Source organism: Gouania willdenowi, chromosome 5 (assembly GCF_900634775.1).
Source record: "Gouania willdenowi chromosome 5, fGouWil2.1, whole genome shotgun sequence".
Lineage (NCBI taxonomy): Eukaryota > Metazoa > Chordata > Actinopteri > Blenniiformes > Gobiesocidae > Gouania > Gouania willdenowi.
This window is the reverse complement of record NC_041048.1, coordinates 7,621,453-7,638,092: the sequence shown is the minus strand read 5'-3', so window position 1 is coordinate 7,638,092 and position 16,640 is coordinate 7,621,453.

The following is a 16,640-nucleotide window of genomic DNA, read 5'->3' as shown; positions in this document are numbered from 1 at the left end:
ATGTTTCAACTCTTGTGTCTTTGTGTTTCCAGAGGGGTATTTCATAAAGCGGGTTATGTTCAAACTCTGAGTATGTTCAGGCTGAAATGAGGGAAACTCTGAGTATCCCATTCCTAAACGCGAGGTATGTTACCATAGCAACATTGTCCGTGAACTAAACCTGGTCGCTGGCAGGTTTTATCGAAGAAACCCTGGGGATCTATCTGGCTCCGCCCACCTGAACACCGTTTCTGAACACTTTAATGAACCTTAACACTTTTCTCTGAAACACATTAGTAACATCACACACCACAGACGTGCTCACATCATTACTAATGTTGTGTTGCTTTACCTTTTTTTTTGTTTTGTGTGCAAACGGTAATTTTCTTTCTAACATTGTGGATACAGATCATTTAGTGAAACACACTGAGAGGTTGATCTGCATTAAAACATCTACTGACGTCTCTAGTAAAGTTCCCTGAATACAAACCTGTGGATAATATAAAGATAATTTAAATAAATCCAATTTTAAGGTTCGATTGTTGTTTTATATTGTTATACAATCAAATCTGTAAATCATGCATCTTTGAAGTTATGATGGCGTGGTGAATTGTTACGCTGCTCTTGGAAGCGATGGGTCGTGGGTTCACGTCCCGCTTCAGTGTTTTTTTATGACATTTTTTAGGACATTGAGATGACTCTGGTGACATTATTACATTAAAAATCAATATAACTGATTTGATATCAAGCGACAGTCACTGTCTTTATAGCCAGTGTAACAGGGGGACTCTCTATGCAGCCATCCTTTGCTGCTGCCACATCTCCTCAGACACATTTTATTCATATTATTCACCGCTTGTCACGTCACTGAAGCATTAAAGTGATGAAGTGACCAAAAAGTGACTAATTACAGGTGATTTAAGCCACTATAATTACTGAAGACTGAACGCACCTTTAGAACAGACTCAGAGTCCTCAAACATCGGCTTATTAAATCACTCTCTTCCGTTTGGTTGTCATGGCAGCTCGAGTCATCTCTGATCCATTGATGATGGGTTTTTTTCGCACGTGTGCACATCAGTAACCCAAGGCTACTCAGGACCTCAAGTGGGAGCTGAACATCAGCTCCCTTATCAAAAAAGCTCAGCAGAGGATGTACTTTCTGCGGCAGCTGAAGAAGTTCAGTCTGCCAACAAAGATGATGGTGAACTTCTACAGCTCCATCATCCAGTCCATCCTCTGCTCCTCCATCACCATCTGGTACGCTGCAGCTACGGCCAAGGACAAGGCCAGACTGCAGCGTATCATCCACTCTGCAGAGAAGGTCATCGGCTGCAATCTGCCCTCCCTCCAGGACCTGTACGCCTCCAGGATTTTGAGGCGTGCAGGAAAGATTGTGGCTGACCCCTCCCACCCCGGTCATAAACTGTTTCAATCTCTCCCTTCTGGTAGGAGGTTTCGGTCCATCAGGACCAGAACCTCCAGACACAAAAACAGCTTCTTTCCCTCTGCCACCATCCACATGAACACACCCCAAGTCACCCACTGAACCCCCCCCCCCCCCCCCCCCACCCGATCACCACCTCCGCCAGCTTGATACCTGCTGCACTGTATATATATATTTATATTTATCCTATTTATCATTTATTCTCTATCTATCCTTTATTTATCCCTCATCCTTTATATTTATCATTATTATTATTGTTGCTGGGTTTGCTCTTTGTTGTGTTGTTTTTATTTCTTTTGTTTCTTTTTGTTGCTTGTTTTGTGCACCAACCACCAAGTCAAATTCCTTATACTGTCCTCAAAACTGTACATGGCAAATAAAACATTTCTGATTCTGATTCTGATTCTGATTAAATACTCAGGGTTGATTGGCCCACTTCATACCAGCTGTAATGGAATCCGATACCCAGAGTTTCCCATCGCGGGGTATGTTGACCCAGAGTTTATGGATAGACTCAAAGTTTGTTAACCCTCCTTTATGGAATACCCCTCTGATGTTTTTGCTTGTTATGTCAGTGTGTTTGGTTGTGAGTGATTAGCTGCCTCATGTTTTGCACCCAGGTGTGGCCCATTCCCAATCAAGCCTCCCTCACTATTTAGTCGAGTGTTTGGACACAGGAGGATTGCTGGTTTATTGTCAATGTTGCCCTCATCATAGACACCCTCTCTACCTTTAAGGTTAGGCTCAAAACATTCCTCTTTGGTAAAGCTTTTAGTTAGGAACCAGCTCATAGCTCATAGTTAAGATGCAATAGGCATAGACTGCCGGTGGGGGGTCTGGCATGCTCGGTTGGAGAGAGGTTGGGCACAATAATGTGCCGTGAGCACTAGGGTTGGGTAGGCAGGGTGTTGCAAATCAAGACCACCAATGTTGACACCAATGACAATTTCATATGTTTCGGCTGGCAAATGTTAATCTAACAAAATCAACATTGTAAAACACCATTAAAGAAACTATTCAATATAGCCTCCATACTCTCCCAACAACATATATCTCACGACACAGCAGCACAACTGTTATTTGTGTTGGAAACACAGAAAAAATGACGACAATTCAGAACACGGTTAAATGAGGCGTATCCACAAAGCCAATCCTTCCTTTTGTACCATTCACTGTGGAAAATACGAACAATTTTATGACCTTACTTTTGCTGAAGGTCTGGTAGCTCAGGTGTTGGTCTCCCATCTTTTAAAAGCTGTCGTTTTTCCTCAAAAGAAAGTTTCTCTATCATTTCTAGCGCTGTCATCCTGCCTGTAGTGTTATCCCGCCCGCTAGCTAGAGAATGTAGCAGCGGCCACTCTGTATCAATGCACTCTGAAGGTACTGTACATATATCATTTAGCATAGCACAGTTACATCCAAATGCAGCATAGCGATCTGCCTTTTTACTTGCGCATGCGCAACACATATAAACAGACTATGAGGAACAGAGGCAGAGCAGCAATGTGCCTTCGGGAGAGGGTGTGGCCTCCTCCTGTCTTACAGCGGAGTGAGACTTGTGCAGCGTCTCTGCCATACCGCGAAATAGAACTGTTTATTCATTTGGGCTGTGAAAAGCACAAAATGCTGACACTTTCAAACTTATAGGTACTGTAGGCTATCGGAAATTTAAAAATAAATTGATTATATTATAATTAAAATATAAATTCACCTTTGGGTAGGCACTGCCTACCCTGCCTACCCTGACTGCACGTCACTGACGTTATTCCTAAGAAGACCAGGCACACGGTTAAGGCATTTTGACGTTGCAGTAACCAGAAAATAAGAAATTAGACTTGGAAAATGTCGGTCAAGGCTGCATTTGCATTTTTCTACAGATCCACACATGCCTACCAGCTGAACAAGGAGACGCCTTGAAACAAGAAGTCTACGCTACTATTGGACCTATCAGATGCCTTCAAACTAGTGAGTAATTATTACGTCATCAGTTTGTCAAACATGTCGACCTCCAAGTGTGAGTTTAAAGTGTTTTTAGGCCGGGGCTACCAGACTCGAAACGCCACTCACTTTGTTGTTGTTGTTATTCTTCTTTTTGTTCTTCTCTTTCTTCTTTTCTTTCCTTCGTTCTCCTTCTTCTTCTTTCTCCTCCTCGTCATTCTTGTTGGGTACACTAGTTAAAATTGCTACTCCACTGTTATTTGTGTACAGATCAGGCTAAAATTTGGAAGCTATAATCTATGAATGTTTACGCATAAAAAAACAAAAACCGAAAGTCGATTTCTCATTTATTTGCGAGTCACATATTACAACGGTTGGTGGTACCAAATCATTGGCACATACCAATTTATAAATAGGGCCCATTACCTCGTACGTGTCACGGGGCGTCAAGAGGCCCCCGGGGGCCTCATTTTCAAACAACTACTCCTCCGTTAGTTCTTGTTAGATCGGAATGCAGTTTGGTATGAATACTCTATGAATGAATATGATGAGATGCTCGGAGCCCTTTGGGTATGGAGCCCGGGGACCCACCCCCCATTTACGGTAATTTCCAAGTTTATAGGAACGTGTGATATATCGTTTCAAAGGTAATTCAACGTAGATTACGATTATGCCTCGCACCCCTTTTTTAGGCAATTTCCATTAGAGTTGTTTTCTCATTTATTTGTGAGTCAAATATTGTGACAGTTAGTGGTACCTAATCATTGAAACATACCAATATATGAATGGGGCTCATTATCCCGTATGTGCCACGGGGGCGTCATTGTTCAAATGACTACTCCTCCATTAATGCTCGTTGAATCAAGCTGTAATTTGACATGGATATTCTATGAGCTAATGTCAAGAAACAAGTACAAGTACCCACAAAAACAACTCAATTACGGTAACTTGAGTATTTATAATGTACTACTTTCACCTCTGAATGTAACATAATATTCTTACAGTTGAGCTGTCTTTGTTACTTGGGTTGAGAATCCCTTTAATTTAAGGCTGAGTTCATTCACACTGGTTTAAAGGTATTTATCGATGCAGTGCAGAGGACCTGCAGTCCTTGGGTGTGGAGGGGTGGGTGGGGGGGGTATAAATAATTCAGCAGCTCCACCACAGCAAACCCCAGAATCCCGTTCTCTCCTCCACCGGCCTCGGTCCCACAGGACCCACAGTGGGATTGTACAACTGCTTAGCCTGCATTCTGCATGCACTGGAACGGGTTGGCGTGAATGCAGATATCTACAAATCAGCGTTAGAACATGTAGTCAGGGAAAGCTAAGTAGGCAGAGCCTTCCCTGTCTTCTAAAATAAACAACATTAAGATTTTATTCTGCTAAAGTTTGTCAAAAGAGATACTTTGTGACTAAATCTGTTATTGTTAATATCAGAAGGCAGGTCTTTCCGTCTCCGGTATGTCTCCGAAATGTTTTCGGGTTTATGTATCACCCTAAAGATCTCATGTATAAACTTAAAAAGGTAGAGACCAAATCTTGCATAATTTTAACTTAATTTATGTACAACATCTGAATGAAATAAAAGGTTTGTCAAAATGTACAATACTTTTTAAAATAACACCAATAACGGATGTTTTCGCATCATGGGTTACATGGTGCTTGTAGAATTTTCCGGTGATGATCTGAGAAAATAACCTCCATTCAATGCTGTTTTGGTGCAGTGCATGATGTTTAACCTGATCGTTCGGCTATGTGATGTGATGCATTCGATTGTTTTCAAGTGATTTCATTTTTTTTTTTTGTAGTTTCACAATGTTCGTTGATCATTTTAAAACAAAAAATAATAATTTACTCAGTTACGGTTGGGTGTAGAAATGTAACAAATTACTTTACTTCTTTTAAAACTTACTTAGGTATTCGTAAAATTACTGATTTAAAAATATACTCAAAAGTACCCATAAAAGCAACTCAATTATAATAAGGTGAGTACTTGTAATCCCTTACTTTCACCTCTGCTAACTGAGAACTTAGATCGTTTTGCAGAAAAACAGAACATGTGAGGTTTGACATTGATGAATAGCTCTTAGTTCACTTTACTTGTAGTTTCACCACCAGGTTTTGTGTGTACGCATGGTAAGTTGTGTGGAGATTTACACCTGTTTCTACGCAAAAGTACAACTTGATAAATACCATACTTTGCAGTGGATTGTTTGTATGCGCCACATACGACACACCGTAAACTTGTCATCACTGCACATAATAAAAAAAAACCCATAGCTTCCCACACACAGGCCATAAACACCTGAACACCTGCTTTTTCCACTCACAAAGGTGGTTTTAAATCATCCGGTTGGTTTAAGTGGAGTGCCCAACACTACACCAATACACACATTATACTGAGTTATAAAGACTCTTGGCTCAGTGGTTGTTGCTGCACAAATCTACCCACACACATAACCAGACAAATTGACCTTTGTAGAAAAAAGGATTTTTCTGACGCACTGCAGGCAAGTGGAAACAAAAAGAAGCTCAGAAAAGCTACAGAAAAATCACATCAGATGTTGTATTGTGTATTTAGTGTTACTGCGTGCTCTCTGGGTGAGCACATCTTTAAACACTGAAGATGTCCAAACATTTAAATGACAAAAATAAGTATTTTAAAGGTCCCATACCAGACAAATTTTGCTTTTTAATGTTTTTAACAGTAATATTTATCTCCATAGCCCATGGGTTCACTGGGACCAAATGTAGCCTTTGCATATTCTGTCCAGACCAGCCCTCTACATTATTAGCAACATTACGTACAAGCTGTTAAGTCAGTGATGCTCAACATGTGGCTCTTTGTCTTAATTTGAATTATTATTCCCCCAGAAAATGTTAAAAGGGCGAATCCTTTTAACCCCTTTTCATCTATTTTCCTTGGGTCTTTTGCAACGTCCTTTGTCCCTTTTTTGCCCCTTTTCAAACACTTTTTTTTTTTCCAAATTTTGCTACCTTTCACCAATAAATATCTTTTTTCTATTTCTAGTCCATCTAGTCAAGTTCTTTTTGACATTTTTATCCAATTTTTGTCCTTTCTTTATTTTTTTGGCCCATTTTTCATCCAAATAAGCTAGCTTTTGCCCAATAAACACCACTTCCTTTTTCTCCTCCATTTTGCCTCTTTGTGTTACACATTTGTTCCCTTTTTCTACCCTTTGCCATTAAACACCATGCACCTGGTTTCTCTTCATTTGCTTTTTTTGTCCACTCAACTGCTTTTGGCCCATTTTAGTCACTTTTCACTCTTTTTTTGACATGTTTTTGCCAGTTAGAGACCATTTTTAGTCACCTGTTAACATGTCTGAGTCCACTCGCTCGTCAAAGAAAACAACATGATGCTCGGTAAGCCAGATGGCCAGTCCACCCCTGCTATAGCCTCATTATGAGGCTCCAAAAGTGAAAATGAATGATTCCTCCATCCCTTGTTAGCTCCAGATTTTGTGAAATGCGTGCTTAGACAGGCGAGTTTGAGTTTGCTCAGTTTATGATGTCATAAGAGGAATAACTCCTCCTACTGTCCCTCGCTCTGCTCGTCCCATAGGGAGGCGAGCTCCACCCTTACTATTTACTTTACTGGTAAACAGACATGGTGAAGGCAGGACGAACCACGATAAATTTTTTTTTTCCTCCCCTCAGTTGTGCCTCTCAGGACCCAGGGGCGGGATATAAGTTCATATAATTTTGAGTTTCTTATACTGCATAAGCCTAACTAGCTGTATACTGCTGGCCGTTAAAATATCAGTGCAGTGTTGCTCAGTTACTGCTGTTAATGTTGTGTCCAATAACACGCAAGAGCAACATAAGATGTGTGAATGCTCCTCTCCCAGAGCGGGACGTAAAGTGGGCGTGCCCAGACACAGCTCATTTGTATACCCGGAACTACACTCAGAAACAGCCTGTTTTGAGGGAACAACTTTTTAGGCTGCTGAAATTCAGTAAGAGGGATGTGTTTTGAGCGATACACTTCAAATGATCTCTTTTTTTGGGCTTCTGAAAATGGTTTGAAAAGCACTATAACATGTGACCTTTAGATAGAGTGAGGCAAGCGTTAATATTAACTTTGCTAGTAGTGAAAACTGTTACTTTAAACACTAGATAGTCCTCCCACAAGATCTTACCGTTGTAATTTCTGAGCTTTAATAATTAAAGTAACTTTAAAGAAAATTCCATCAGCACATATTATCTGAGGGGATGGTTATGGTTTTGTCATGTTTCAGGGGCGTGATTTAAAAAAAAAAAAAAAAAGATGTGAAGAGTCCTCTGAAAGATAGACAATGTCCTTTATTCCAAAAAATAAATAAATACAAGACACAACATTATTTAACAAACTCCTGCATGCTGTGAATCTTAGTATGTGGTTTGCTATCCCGCTCTCTAATATGTGATTCATATAGATTGTCGAGTCACTGCTAATGCACATTCTGAGTAGAAATACTCAAACAAGTTTTCCTCTTAAGTTATGTACCTGAAACTACTTATGTTCATCCATCTAACATGTGAGTTCACCTTAGGCTCTAACTGCTGAACTACGTGATCAGAGAAAAGTGTTTTGACATCCTCTGCGGTCATGTTGTCTGTCCCGCTCTGTAATGCCAGTTTATTGAAGCTAGATTAGAACATAATGTTCCAAGGCTTGTGGTCTGGAACTGACTCATGAGAAACTCTAACGCTAGTTTAAATCTCTGAGTAAAAGGATTTGTCCTCATTAGATGGGAGTGGTGAACCACGCAGCTCTGACTTAAAGCACTGACATGAACATTGAGTGACTCCCGAGGGGGAATCATTTCCAAAGTTCACACATTTTTCATAGTTTATTGTCCATTTTACTAACTACATTTTTCACCTCACTACTCATATTTGAATATGCTTATTATGGCTAACGTTCAGATGTGTTAGAACAAACTCCAGCAGAGCCGTTTCTATACAAGATGCTGTTAGTGGGCCCCTTGTTTGCAAAACGGAGAGATTTTAATTTGATAAATGGTCCACGACCTGCTACAATCTATTAAACTTTAGCATCTTAACAGGCAACAGTAATTACAATCTCCCTTCAAAATAAATCATCCTACATTAAACCACTGAAGCCATATAAGTGATTAAAAAATGAGAATACAAGGAAAGCAACAAGCCTTGATAGTATGTCATTATAAAATTAAAATTGAGAGCAAAAAGACAACTCAGATACACTACAGATACACTTATATATACAGTATATAAATATGTGTGTGTGTGTGTTTTCAAGCATATTAGGGAGAAAGAATGGTAAATTTCATTCCCATCAGATGAGGTCTAGGACTCAGATTTTAGGGCCCCCTAGTGGCTCATGGTCCAGATGCAATTGTATTGTCTGCATTGAGCTAGAAACGGCTCTTTACTTCAGCCCAACACGCAAATACATCTTGAATAGATAATCACAGACACACATTTACATATGTCTGTAGTCAGTACAGAAACTACACTGATAAGGGTCTAAGGGTGCATTCACACCAATGGATCCTAAAGCATTTTAAACTCTCTAGGATTCATTTGCTTAGATAGTTTGCCTGATATGGGCGGTGTGAACCTGCAAACAAAGTCTAGAGTGGATCAAACTTAAAAATTCCAGAGCGATTGTTTCTGCTGGTCTGGGAGAGATTCCGATCGAAGTCTAGAGCGAATAGGTACACTAAGAACACAATTCGCGCTCGGCGTGGAATGAAAACAGGAAGTATCGGCGATGACGTCTAGTGCACGGCATTGTGGGTGATCAGGAAAAACCAAACAGGGCATTAAAACCACCAAAACCTTGGAAACGTGTTACTGCTCCATTGTCCAATGTTGTGAAAGACAAAACACGGAGAAGGCAGATGTTTCTGAGCATTCTTAAGCTCTCACTTTGACCCATAGATGAGAGCCTCTTCTTCGAAAGACGGCTAATCATTTTATCACCTCAGGTTGGCTCGGTTTGCGTTCAGTGTACAACTTCTGATCCGCACCAAACAGCCTTTGGTGCAGTAGCATGAGCTAACCACTTGATGGGGCCGTTACTGCAGAGACTTCAGTAACACTCTACTTAAAGTTTTATACATAAGGCTGACACTTTGCTGTCATTATATGTCATTAGCATGAATAAGGTGTCATGAAGGCGGTCATTAAATGTCGTTCGTTAAATTATGACACCTTTGGAGCTATGTTGGCATTTTTTGGGTTAGGTCGAGGGATCTAGTGAGGTTAGGTAGGGTTAGGGTAACGAAGTGTTAGGTTTACGAACGACACTTAAGGATGGCCTTCATGACACCTTATTCATGCTAATGACAGGTGTCATGTCATAATAATGACAACGTAATGTCAGCCTTATGCAGTGTTGGGCAAAAGTGATGTTGTCACTTTTGACAGTAACTAGTACTGTAACGCAATTTTTTTCTAAAGAAATAACGCCGTTACCGTTACAATATGGTGCGTTTGTCCGTTACTTTGCTAGAAGCAGTGTACTTCCTGTTTACAGTGACGCTACATAGTTTTACGGGATGCCGTGCCAAACACGGTAAAACAGTAGAAGAAGAAGCATTGTCAGCGTGTTTCTGTTTACATCATGTGCGCCAATCATGGCGAGTCAAAGCGAGTGGAAATACGCGCATTATTTTTGTCTCCAAAAGATTCACTCATTTATGAGAAAATGTCAACGTTGGTGCCAGCTCAGTGATGATTTTATAAATAAGAAGTGGAGCTTCAAGCATGTCGCATTTGTGATGTTTTACTTATCAACACATGTTGGACTGAGATCAAACTAGATGAAGTGTGTAAAGTATTACAATAAATTAGCATGTATAACAGTGTGTGTACCTACTACAACTACATGCCAAGTGACCTGACAGTGCAGCTTGTTAGAGACCCACGATGTTGGGACTTCTCTGCAAAATATTCTTTGCCACGTGGAGCCGAGTGCTGAATAAGTAATACAGCTCTATTAGGCAGCCTTGATGCACTTCTTCTGACAGGCAGATTGTGTCCCTACTTGGCCTTCTTGAAAGGAAGCTCACTGTGTGTATTTTTCTTTGATTTTGGTGCATGACTAATAATGACTCCGTATTCTGCAGTGTACCCACAAAGAAGAAGAAGAAGAAGAAAAAACATTAAAGCATAGCCTAAAAGAACTCAGTGGCTTGTATCCTTGATAAATGAAAAATAAATGATTACTTGCCATAGAATTAGGCATTAGGTGAGTGAAATGGCCTCGTTATACAGTATCTTTAAAAAAAAAAAAAGAAAAAAGCATACTTATTTCTATAGACGCCGGTCTTATGAAATCATAATTCTTGCTATGATTCAATGGATTTGATTTTCTCAGGGGAAAGGAATTAAGCCACTAATCTCACAGCTAATGACTGTTGAGTCTCACAAACAAAGACTGGATTGCTTTCAGAAAGCTTTGTGGTACTTCAAAAAATCTCTATCAATTTGCAGTTTTATTTGCCGGCAGAGCTCATACAGTGCGAAAAACGATTTAGGATCAATTTCTTTCCCCGACGTTAAAAAAAAAAATGCAATCTCTTTTTCACAGTCATAATAAAAGCTGTAGAGTAGACACAATGAAGTTCTGCTGGTCACTGAAGCAAACCTGTCAAGTTTTAAATTTGAAAATAAGGGAAATTTTCTGGCGCCCACTACGAGCCATCCCACCCGCTCAACCAAGCAGTATCCCTTATATTTTAAGACAAGTGTGCAATAAATCTAAAATACCCACTTGTCAACCACTGACTAAATACAATTATGTGATTAGAATCTGGTAGGTCGACTTTTATTAACATTTAAATGCTGTGAACATTCCTACTAGGGCTGGTGATATGGACCAAAACTCATATCTCAATATATTTTCTCAAAATGGTGATATACAATATAAATCTTGATAATTTTATCAAAATAAAGTCTGACCAGAAAGAAAATTCTGGGTTAAATTAAATTAATTAAACATGGACATTTATTAACAGCTGATCAATATGTCCACTCATTAATCCATCTAACTGAGCTTTACATATTGTTCTGAGAAGTAAAAGCAGCAAGTCCTAAAACTAGTATTTTGATACATAATAAGCTATAATATATACATATATATATGAAATAATATAGTTTTCTATATCGCCAAAATAGAAAACTCGATCCATCTTGAAACTCAATATATCGCCCAGCCCTAATTCCTAATTATAAAACGGCCAAAATAAAAACATAAATGTGTATATGAAGCACATGTTTATTTAATATACTTACAGTTTATATACAAGTCAACACATTGCATATTTATTATTAATTTCCCATTGTTTGTCTTTAAGTTAGACATTAACATTTTATTTTCATTATATATTGTATTATCATTTCTCATGCTCACTCATGTGGTTCTCTGGTATTCACTAATAACTTATTAGACACATTTATTACAGACTTTACATTCTTTAACACTTTATAAAGCGGTGTATATTTGTGGCGCTTGTGATTGGCTGATTTTTCATGGTGACTTACGTCATTTCTTCCGATGTGGTAGACGTTAAAATCTCAGTTATTAATCTAACAGAACGTGTAACTGTGTCACATCCTGATGGTCTTTAGGAAGATAAACTCTCTTTCCCATTTCACAACATATTTACACCAGTTCTATGTTTTTTTTCCCGCCAGAATGTCTTGATTCATTCATCTCTCTTCTGAGTTGTTTCCGGGTTTGTTGCCGCTGTCAGCACTAATTTCGCGAGAACTGCCACTCAAGTCAGGCCATTTCCGGTGGCTGTTCTCGCGAGGCCAGTGACGGCGTTCAGTTTAGTAAGGCATCTTTAATTTATCACTTTAAAATACGGGATATTTACGGGAAAATACTAATACGGGAAGATGACGGGAAAGAGGGGTAAAATGCGGGAGTTTCCCGGCCAAAACGGGATACTTGAGAGGTATGGACTGAAGTCATGCTATCGTAATTGTAAGATGGGTTTAGAGTGAATATGAAAGGACAAGCAGAATGTGAGTGTAGCAAAGACTGTTAAGTTTCTTTTATTATTTTCTTTTATTTATTTTTTGACAAGCAAGTCGTGGCAGACATGATAACAGGTGGCCAAAAAGGGCCAAAAGTGACAAAAACATTGCAAAAAAAGAGTGAAAATTGACTAAAATGGTCCAAAAGCAGTCAAGAGTGGCCCAAAAATGGCCAAATAAAGAGGAACCAGGTGGTATGTAATGGTAAAGGGTAGCTTAAATGAGGCAAACTCTAGAGAAAAGAGTAAACATTTAGAACAAAAAGAAGCAAAATGTTGGGAAAAAAGGAAATGAGTGGTATTTATTGGGCAAAAGTTAGCTTATTTGGTTGAAAAGTGGTCAAAAAATTAAAGAAAGGGCAACATTTGGATGAAAGTGTCAAAAAGAACTAAGAAAAAATTACATTTATTGGCATAAAGATGCTAAAATCTGAAAAAAAAATTGTCCAAACTTTTTGAAAAGGATCAAAAAAAGGGACAAAGGAAGTTGCAAAATGGACAAAGGAAATGGGTATAAAGGGGTTAAAAAGTGTCCCCCTTTCAAGGTTAATAACGGCTTCTTTATGGTGTCGCTAAAATGTAGTCTGGACAGAAAATACCAGGGTGGAATTTTAGTTCCAGTTCACTACTGGTGTATTGTAATGTGAAGAATGTTTTGGGTGACCTGTCGTATCGCGCTGCTGTTGTTGCTGTTGCAAAGTAAGATAAATAAATAAAAGACAGAATAATTATTATAATTATAACCATTGAAATAAATAATAAAATAAATAGATTTTAGATATACAATGAGGATCAACCACTCCAAAGTGTGTTTGTGAGATTTGATGCAATTGGACAGAAAAATGTGTAAAGTTATGTCAAAAACAAGACATGACACATTGGATGTGCAATGTGTAATAATTCACCTCTTAAGTTAAAAATCCATCCTTCCATTTCCTCACCCACTTGTTCCTTTTTTCAGGGTTGCAGGGGTCTGCTGGTGCCTATCTCCAGCTCTCATTGTGAATTAGGCGGGGGTGCACCCTGGACAAGGGCGCCAGTCCATCGCAGTGTACTTAACTTAAACAAAGACATCCAATTAACTTGAGTGTTTACTGTCTTTTCTGTCAAAAGAGAACAATAACATTCCTGCTCCAACCGCTTCTTAGAATAAATAAAACACGGATTCTATCCCTGAATAAACAGACATTTAAGCTTTGATGCTGTGGATGAATACATTTTAATTAAACCATCAAAAGGGATTGGTTCAGTTCGTTATTGAGAATGTAATTCAAACCTCAGCCTGAGTCCATTCCAACACAGAAACGCCGTTCACTGCCTCCGTTATACTCTTCCACTGGGCGTTAAATTAGTTTTCACACTGTAGAAAAGCACATCTTTGTTTGGCTTCACCTCAGACGTGAGGAAGTCGGTTTTCATCTGGGAAACATTTATTTTCTTGCCAATGTGTCTCGTCTCAGCAAAACAGATACATTTGTATAATCTGTAAAAAAAAGAAAAAAAGTGAAGTTGTTAGATAATATATTTATTTTATGTAAACTTTACATACTGCTTGTATAATAATAGGAATTTGAATTCACCGGTGATCAGTGTTGGGATCAATTGTAATTGTAATTGCGTAATTGATAATTAATTACAATTATGGCATAATTATAAATTGTAATTTAAAAAAATCTGTTGCTGTCGTAATCGTAATTAAATTGTAATTGGGTTTATATAATTGACTTTGTTATTGGAATTGCCACGAAAATTCTATAAAAATTGTAAATTATTATTTAACGCAAAACTGGGGAACCATGTTACAGTTCTATATACAGTTCTACACATACAGTATGTAGTTAACAATTATTAAAATGTGTTTCATATCAAGCTTTTCCACATTTTACCATTTAAAATAATTGAAATCGAGGGGTATGCTGACACAAAAAAGGCTCAGACGCCCACATCAAAAATATTAAAACCTATATTTTCATTCATTAAGAAGATTAACAAGGTAACTAATAGATTAGATTAGAAGAAATGAGATCATAAATATTTGTTTTAGTGTATTTTACATATGGTTTAAGAGCCATTATCAGTAGAGATGCTAACACAACAGGAAGGTTAACTTTTATTAGGTTTTGTATTTCAGGCTCAGTAATTGAGAACGTAATTGTAATTGACTTTCTGAGGATTAAAATTTTTTTAATTCCGTTGTAATTAGAATAAATGTCAGTCACTGTATTTGTAATTGAACATGGTTAATTGTAACTGAGAAATGTAATTGACCCCAACCCTGTCGGCGACTCTAAAAGAAGAAGAAGAAGTGAAGTGTGCACTGGAGTCGTCAAAATGCACTTTGCACTCTGAGTCACATTGAACCATTCACGGGCAAATTCACAAACCAATGGCGGCATAGCTGTAGGACAAAGTGATGAATAGCTTTCCACTGGGAGCGACTTGGGATTCAGTGTCCTGCCCAAGGACACTTTGGCACATGACGTGGAGCAGGAAATTCAACCAGCCTTTTCTTCTTTTAGGAGTCTGATTCCATCACCTCATCCATGGCCACTCCTCAGACATGCAGTACTTAGTCATTTCAAAGCATTGTAAAGTTCCACACGCTAAAATAAACAGCAACTTTTTGCAACAATTAGCAAAAAAACACATTTAAAAAATGTACGCGTGTACTTTTGACAGGATTTACAGCAATTTTTATGAAATTTGTGATATACTGTATATAAATGTCAATGTTAAATCTAAATGTTAATTTTTAAATCAAAATGTATAATCTAAGTCTAAATGTAAAATGTGAGTGTCATGGGTGAAATTAAAGATTTAGCTAATATGCAAATTCACCGGACATACCAAAATAAAAGCTCATTAATTCGAACATATATGGTACTTCCGGTAAATTTGCATATTAGCTAAAGCTTTTGTTTCACCCGTGGAATCTTACACGTTTCACCCGTGACATTTAGATTTAATATTTAGATTTAACATTTAACATTTATATTTAAATGGAATAATTACAATTTTAGAATTGACATTCAACATTTACATTATATTATTACTAGAAATTGAATTGCTGTAAATCTGGTCAAAAGAAACATGTTACTTTACAATTGGCGCCCGATAATATCAAACAATTATAACGGATAAATGAATGTGATTGGTTGTGAAATAACTAATAAAAGACTATTTTATTAAATAGAAGATTTATTAAAAAAACAAAATACTGAAGTATTAAATAAACAATGTAACCTAACCCAAAGAGAAAAATGTCAAGTCATTTAACATCATTTTATGTTTCTTTTGTTACAAACTAAACATTTCAACAACATTGATATATCACCATAATACTGATTTAACGAAATCATCAACATTTTTTTAATCTGCAGAATAAAATAAAAAATAAAACATCACAATGATAAGAAGAAGAAAAAAAAACACTTTGAGATAAACTAAAATTTGAGACAAACGATTTCCATTTCTTAGCAAATTATTGGTATGAAAATGGAGGAGAGTTAAAAATAAAAGTCAATTTTCTCTGTTAGTCATTTATTTCTCAGATAATTGGTTTAATAATGATTATAATTATCCCTCCAAATCAAACTGATGAATAATTTATTTCACAGTGGACAGAGTTGTTTAGAGTTTATGCCATGGATAAATAACACAGTATGTGTATTATTAGCTGTCCTTTTTCTATCACCAGAAAGCATTGGGCCTGTTTTGCACGTGACACTGCAGGCTAAAAACATCTGTCATCTATTAGTTGATGCTTTTCTGAAAAAACAGAAAAGGGATTTTCACAGAAAGGACCTTCAGGCTTCATGTGGCAACAATGAGACAGACAAAGGTGTTGACAGCTGAGGGAAATCACGGAAAAGCATTAAATTGCTGTTCGACCACTGCAGGCTGTTTGGAGGAAATCAACACACGACGTTCCTCATTAATCTCCCTGCATTAAAAATGCATCCTTTCAAATAGATGTGTTTGTTGAACACAAGGGAATGCAATCCAGGGTGGCATTTGGGTCGCAATGAAATCTGATGTATATTACAGCAGTTTATGTTATGTGGTCAGCTAAGATGTATTTCTATGTCTATTGATGAATGCTTTTGGTCTAATGGGCAAGCTCAGGAAAAACGCCTCACACTGTTAAACTGAAATCTTTTACATTCTTTGGTCCTACAGGCCATTTAGAAACTTTGATTAAACTAAATGTTTTTGGAATGTGGAAAGAGAAAGCTCA